Source organism: Temnothorax longispinosus, chromosome 3, assembly GCF_030848805.1.
Source record: "Temnothorax longispinosus isolate EJ_2023e chromosome 3, Tlon_JGU_v1, whole genome shotgun sequence".
NCBI classification, from domain to species: Eukaryota; Metazoa; Arthropoda; class Insecta; order Hymenoptera; family Formicidae; genus Temnothorax; species Temnothorax longispinosus.
Genome location: NC_092360.1, coordinates 3,798,890 through 3,806,311, shown reverse-complemented (window position 1 = coordinate 3,806,311; position 7,422 = coordinate 3,798,890).

Below are 7,422 nucleotides of genomic sequence, written 5' to 3'. Positions count from 1 at the left end.
AAAATTTTGAGGACAAAATTTGTTTAGAAGAAAGATATGTCAAAAAAGTGTGCAAACTTTGCATGCACGACACTGTATATCCATTATACATTTTTTATACATTTTTGTGATTCTTTTACATATTTATTTTTTAGATGCCACGTTACCAGCTATTTTATTCAGAATTCTGATACGGACTCGTATTATAATAATGATAAAATGGTGGCGTTTCCTCTTTGCATAGTGGGAAAAATACCCAATTAAATGTAAACGTAAAAGGAATATTGCGTGTCGCAGATTGATGCAATTGAATAAAAATAATTGATAAGCAAGACGCACTTGAATAAACAAATATTTACACGATCGTTATTATGTCATGTAGGTATATCAGGATTATTATTTATGTAATTGTATTAGTTATTGTTAGTATTTATTGTAAAATCCCCGTGCAAAGCGTTAACTTATAATTACTTATTTTTACAATAATAGATATTTTTCTTTCTGCATACCTACAGATATAAATAAGATCGCAAACATGGATAGAGCATAAGCGAGATTGAGAATAAGGTAAACAGATCTATATTACACGCATTTAATTAAACTACGTGAACTTTACTACGCTCTCGAAAGATAACATTAAAAAATTTCCGCTAAACCCTCCTGTATTAAATTATTTACTTGCTTTCTAAGCCGATCCGAGTATTTATATCAATATCACATAAGAATAAAATAAAAAGTAATTTGATACTGAATTTAATATAAACGGTGATGTACATATCGGATCTCGTCGTCATCTAATAGTTTTATTTTTAGTTAATTTCTGACATATCGCACATTTCTTTCATGGAGTATAATTTCCGCATTCCTTATCCGGCAATTAACCCGGGCGCCTGGGATAATTTTTACACCCCAGTATCGAAAAAATGAAATTTACGTCACAGTAATTTTAATGTGCTTCTTTCGTCAAGGAGAAACCCAAAATCTTTACTTTTTTTCCAGAAAATGAGATAAATCTATTTACGTATTGTTCTCAAATACTAATAAATTATAGAACAATAAAAAAATAAAATATCTAATTAATAACAATGACTTTTAATTGAGGTATAAAAATTATCTCAGATATGACTACTTATGCAAAAGGCGCTTGTTTTCGGGTTAATGTTAAATATATATTTAAGCAAACATCAAAAATCAATAAAAACAATCTCTTAAATTCGCTTGATAGTTATTATTGCCAGTCATGATTATTGTTGATATCGTTTAATCTTAACATCTTGAATGTCGAATTTCTCTCTGGTGACGTCGGAATAAAATTTTCATTATCAGATTCACATCTCGATAAAATACTTTATAATATGACTGAATTATATAAAGTTATATATCGTGTGCAGTGTAGTACGTTTATTTTCATTATTACTTTAATATTAATTATATTTATACAATTACAAATGTAATTTTTTACGAGTTTTATACATTTTCTTTTGAGCTTGGTAGCGTCGGTTAGCGATGATAGACACGGCATTCAACGCATTAATGAGTTTATAAAATACGCTCTAATTTTATCTATTTTCTCAAGAAAGGAAAGAGCACTCTTTAGATTTCCGATCTCCGAAGCATTTCGAAGACATCGACGTCCGCCGCGAGCAGTGTAATCCATATAATAATCCATTTTCTGTGTTCGGGATTCTTCATAATCTTTCAAACGATTATATAGATAGTCAGACAGTATTTCTCTCATGTGTGATTACGCATCCTGAGACATGTTAATTACATATAATGTCAATCCAAAATGTTAGCTCGAGATTTCTTCCAAAAATTGACTTTGATGCGAATAGCTACTAGACATCATTCGTAATCTCTTTCTCTGCCGCTACATTTTGCACGCATATACATTTTTTCTTCCTTATTTTTTTTTAGCATTTGAAGATGGTAGAAACATTTTATTTTTATTGCGTCTATTTACTTGGTCGAGAGAAGTATTAGCGACGAAGTCGTTTTTGTTAACGAAAACAAGATAAAGCGATAACGACTGCGGCATGTGGGGGGCTTCGCTCTAATTAAAGATAACTAATCGGATTTTGTTGCAAATAGTATGACGCGTTAAAGATCACCGGAATTCGTGACTTTGCATATTTGCACGGACAGGTGAGTAACAGATGAAGATAATTGATTAAGATATAATCGAATGAACTTATAAATATTTATCGGAAACATTTATGAATGTAATCTTCGTGTTAATTAACTACATATTATTTTTGCTCAAAGCTTATCGGCAGTTTTAAATTCTAAAATATTTGTATACTTAATGTTCGATGATAATCAATTTATCTAAAATATTTGTATACTTAATCTTCGATGATAATCAATTTATAGAAGATAATTGAACAGTTATATTGAAGTTATGGGAAAAATAAAGAATTTTAAAAGAAGTCATTTCAATTGATTTCATATTTCTAGCAATAATAATATGCAGTAAATTTAAAAAGATATTCAGATTTTTTAAAAATTATATCCTAATTCTCCCAAATCATACTAAATTTATTTAAAAGAATTCATTTTATGCTTGTTTATGTTCTTAAACTTAATTATAGCTGAATTGAAATCTATTACGAATGTTAAGGTATAGTAAAAAATTTGTTGCGAATGCCGAAGTATCGCGATTCGCGATATTTAATCCAAAATAAAAAATATGACGCGCTAAGGATCTTGACGTGGAAGACTCAGAAGACTGATCCTTTTTCGTAGCTTGTCAGGTCTCGTCTAAATCGCTTTTGAATTAAAAAGATTTAATACACGTCTGTAAACAGGGAGCAGAATAGCATCGGAAATAATAATGCACGTGGGATCCTAGAGAGACAATCGGGACTCGCCGGCAGATGTACATGACTTTGACTTTGCCCGGTTATCGTGTTTTATCACATTATTATTCATATGATAATACTTTATTTATTGGCGTTAAATATGCATAATCCGATGTGAATTAATTCAATTAATTGTCCGTTCAGCGTCGTTGAAGTGCAAGCGCGTGAGTTATCGTCATCATCTCGCCGATTGCAATCAAAATGAGATCATTGAAAATATTGCATAACTCCAGCCAGTTGAATGAAATTGTTATTTTTAATTTAAGAGACTTAAGGTGATCCTATATTAAGAGGATCCTATATACATATAGTGAAGGCCGAACTCCGACGGGATAGCGCCATCATCTAAGCGAAACTAAAAATGTCGATAAATAATTATCGACATTTCTAATCCGGCCGTTTTCTACGTCACCGGTCTATCTCAGGAACTCAGGACATGTGTTGAAAATATGATATGTCGCACGCATGCAATAATTACTGCGTTCGGCAATACAAATTTGAGGCGTCGGAGTGCTCTTTTACCTCGCAAATCGTTCGGCAATGCATATTTGTTTGCTCTGTGTTATCTTATCTGCGTTCGGTATTAACAGTTTCAGAGCAAATCGAGCTCGAATCCTCGATTCGCTCTGATGGATTCAAAGACCGATCGAGCTCGTAGAGGAGACGGTTATTTGCGCGCAAAAATTGAATTGTATTAGTCGAAACGATGCCGTTAGCGCCATTGTAGCCATTATTGTGTGTAATGTTCTTTTGTTATATCAAGCTGCATCCTCTCTGATACGGGTTCTTAGTCTGTTTCTTGGTTAAAATTTCAAGGTTAAGATTGTATTTTTTTAATAGTTTTAATTGATCAACAATTATGTCTTCAATTAATGTTTGTTCTGAAAATAATGCTGAAACATTCGAGATATTGAATATTGACAATCAACAATATTTATATAATAAAAAAGGTAAATTCTTTGTTAATTATTAACCCTAGAACGCAGGACTGGGGTCGACTTCGACCCCAGGCGAACTTTGAACTACGCTCCTGAGCTAGCGAGTGACATTATCGACTCAGGACCTGGACCATAATTCATTTCAATTCTCTAAAAGTAGGACTACGAAGCGCAGGACCTGTGCCATTGTCGAAATTCGCATTTGATGGGAGAATAACTCTGGTGGGCCCACACTCCGAAACGAAATAAAATCGTCATATTGCTCTCGACCTTCCATGATTGTGCAACAATCAATCAAGAGACTCAAAAGCCGGAGATAATTCATTTTTATAATACAACAAAAGGAGGTACCGATTCATTCGATCAAATGTGCCATGAATATTCGACGGCTCGAAAGACTTTACGGTGGCCCATGAGGATATGGCTGGCAATGCTTGATCAAGGAGGAATTAACGCCCTTATCCTTTACAACTCCAACGCTAATCTAGAGGCTTTTAACAGGAGGAAGTTCTTAAAAAATCTAATAAAAGCCCTAGTGGAGCCGCACCTGCGAGCAAGACTACAATTGCCCAATTTTCGTCGTGAGCTTCGTTTCAACATACATACGATCCTTGGGCAAGGAGAGAGGCCCGTGAAACAAGTCGTGAAACAATTTTTTTCATTTTTTTTACTATTTTGTATCAAATAAAAATAAAATAATACTTAAAATACAATTTTTTATGGTTTTTTCATCGACTTTTTCCATATTTCAACTTTGCGAATTTCTTCATTTTTATATAGTCCCAAATAAATATACTTTTTGAACAGAACATAGCGATGACAATTTTTTTCCAATAGTCTAATGTGTCCTCTTTAAAACCCCGTTTTAATTTTAAAAATCGGTTGATTACAAAAAAAGATACAAATTTTTGTTTAAAAAAAGAGGTTTTTGCTGATTTTCTGCATTTTTCGGTCTTTCACTAACTAAACTTGAGTAAAATTAAATTTACCGCATACCATTCTTTTCTTTATTAAAAAACGAAGAAATTCATGTACTATTAAGGCCCTTTATCTCTGTAAGACCGGTTTTACGATTTAAAAAAGCGTGGGGTCGATATTGATCCCAGTTATAAGTTAAAAGGTACAAAAAATGACTTGTGCGTTCTAGGGTTAAACTTGTTACTATTGCAAATAGCTACAGCTGTAGTTTCTAGTTGATTATACTATTATTATAAAGTATTTTGTTCATAACTTTAAAATATTCTCATCTTGTTTGACTTTTCTTTTGACATCGAGTTGTGTTCTTTAATATTTTTGTACATCTTTAACAAGCTTTTTTATATAGTGGTGTTTTTATCACTAATTATATAATTTGAGTTACTTACTTAAAATCTAAAAATTTTATAAATTTTTAAATCAAAATTTGTTATATAATTCAAGTTTTGGCATATTATTTGTAATGTTTAAAAATATATTATTTTTGTAGATGACAATTATTAACCTATTGTCATACAGACAGAAGAAGATAAAGAAAATGAACGGCAGAGCATTGTATACCAGAACTGCAAGAGTACAAATGAAGAAAAAACTAGACAAATGAATTAACTTTGGGATTGATAGCTTTAGTTGAAGAATATCAAGATCAATTCCAAAATTCAGTAACAAAGTATGTCTAGGTAAAAATCTCCAAAATTCTTCAAGATAAATTCAGCTTTTCGATTACATGGCAACAATGCAACACAAAACGGAAAGGCTTGTTAAAGATGTACAAAGTAAAGAACACACAACTCGAAATCAGGCAAGGGTCGAAAGAGATGGGAGTACTTTGAAGTCATGAACAAAATACTTCATAAACCAGAAGTCACACCGGTAGCTACTTGCAGTATCAGCAAAGAATTGATAATTAACAAAGAATTGAGTAGCGCTGATGAAAGTACAAAGGAAGAAAGCACGGACGAACGAAAATCTTCTGTTGCCGAAATGGACACTGCATCAAAATCCTTTTTTTCTAGAAAAAGATTAAAAACAATGAATCCTGTAGGAAGAAGACATCAAGAAAATATGCAAAGGCAAGATAAATTTTTAGAATGCTTTAACAATTATGTTAATCAGAATTTTATTGTATTTTACAGGTTGCCGTTTTACAGGTTTTACATTTAATTTCGCACTCCGGAGCCTGCGTCTCCGTTCGTCCATAGCTATCGTTTGCCATGCTTTAGACACCGTTGAAACCGACCGGAGAGACCGATTGTCCAACATGCCAAAAATCATGTTGGATATTTCAAGAGGAAGCTGTTTAATTATATCCAATTTCTTTTCCATAGATACATCAAAATATGAAATAAGTCTCCTAAAGGCTTTCATTGCTCCTGATCTGTGACCTCTAGCCTTCGAGAGCCTAAAAGATAATAATAGCTCCGCAGTCGATGCTGCTATTTATACTCCTTTCCCTATCCGTCACCTGTCTACCCCGAAAATGGCGCGTTCTAATTGGCTGCCCTCCTCCACCCCACTCCCCCCACTCCACTACCCCCCCCACCCATGTACATGTGCCGTTTCATTCATTAAATTTGAACGTTAACAAATATCTAGCTGTAAGTGGATGGTAGCGGTTCGAGATCATGGTCCGTTGTTCCTTGGGGATGCACTCCTTCCACTGTCCCTCCACCGGCGTTTCTTTAAAGCCGAAGTTGTGCACACATGCTTAATCAGTCAGTCGCCTTTTATCCTGATGTCCGGTACTTCCTGGGATGCAGTCTTCGCGGAGCATTACATATTGGTATCGTGACCACTTTATAGTTTGGCGTGGGTCCCAGGTTAACGTGACAGGCCATCTTGTTGAGAGTCCCCTTCGGTATTTCAATTCGAAATCGTATTGTTAGAGTTTGAAGGACCAACGCCCAAACCATCCAGTCAGGGACTTCAGCATTTGGAGCGTAAGGATTGATTATCGGATGATAATAATGAGATGGTATCCTTCCAGGTAGCCACGCATCCGCTTTATGTCCTAGACAGCCAGATACTCCAATCCAGATAATTACGTTCAGCTTTATTGAGCGTGCGGCTTGCGTACGCGATCATCCGCTCTTTTTCCGGGATGTATTGCGTTAGCACGGCCACAAATCCTGTTGGGCATCTGTCTGTAAAATGAACTGCCGCGTGAAGTCGGAACACATCTGTTCGATGGCTTCCTTGGCCTGTTTACGTACAAGTGCGATAAGCAGGGCGGTGATAATGGCGAATCTTTCAATAAATCACCAAGGTATCACTCCCAGGAACTGTCGTATTTGCCATAAGTCCTATGGAACGGGCCAGTTGGTAATGGCACTAGTCTTCTCAGGTCGGTCCGGATGTCCTCGCAGTAAATGATAGTTAATGCAATTGATGCAAAAGTGGCACTTGTCGGAACTGACAATGAGTCGAAAGCGCGCTTTTCGGAGACAGTGGAATACTTCTTGTAACACGCAGAGGTGTTCGTCGAAGGTCCGGCTATAAACGATGATATCGTCTAGGCAGACAAACACTGTTGAGTTCCAGCTCTGGTGTCCAATAATTGGAACGTTACGAGGACAAAGTGCAGTCCGAACGACCTGTGAATGAGAACATGACCCTGAATTGCATCAGACCTTTGCCAGAGCACGATAAATGTGGTAAACTTTCTGCTT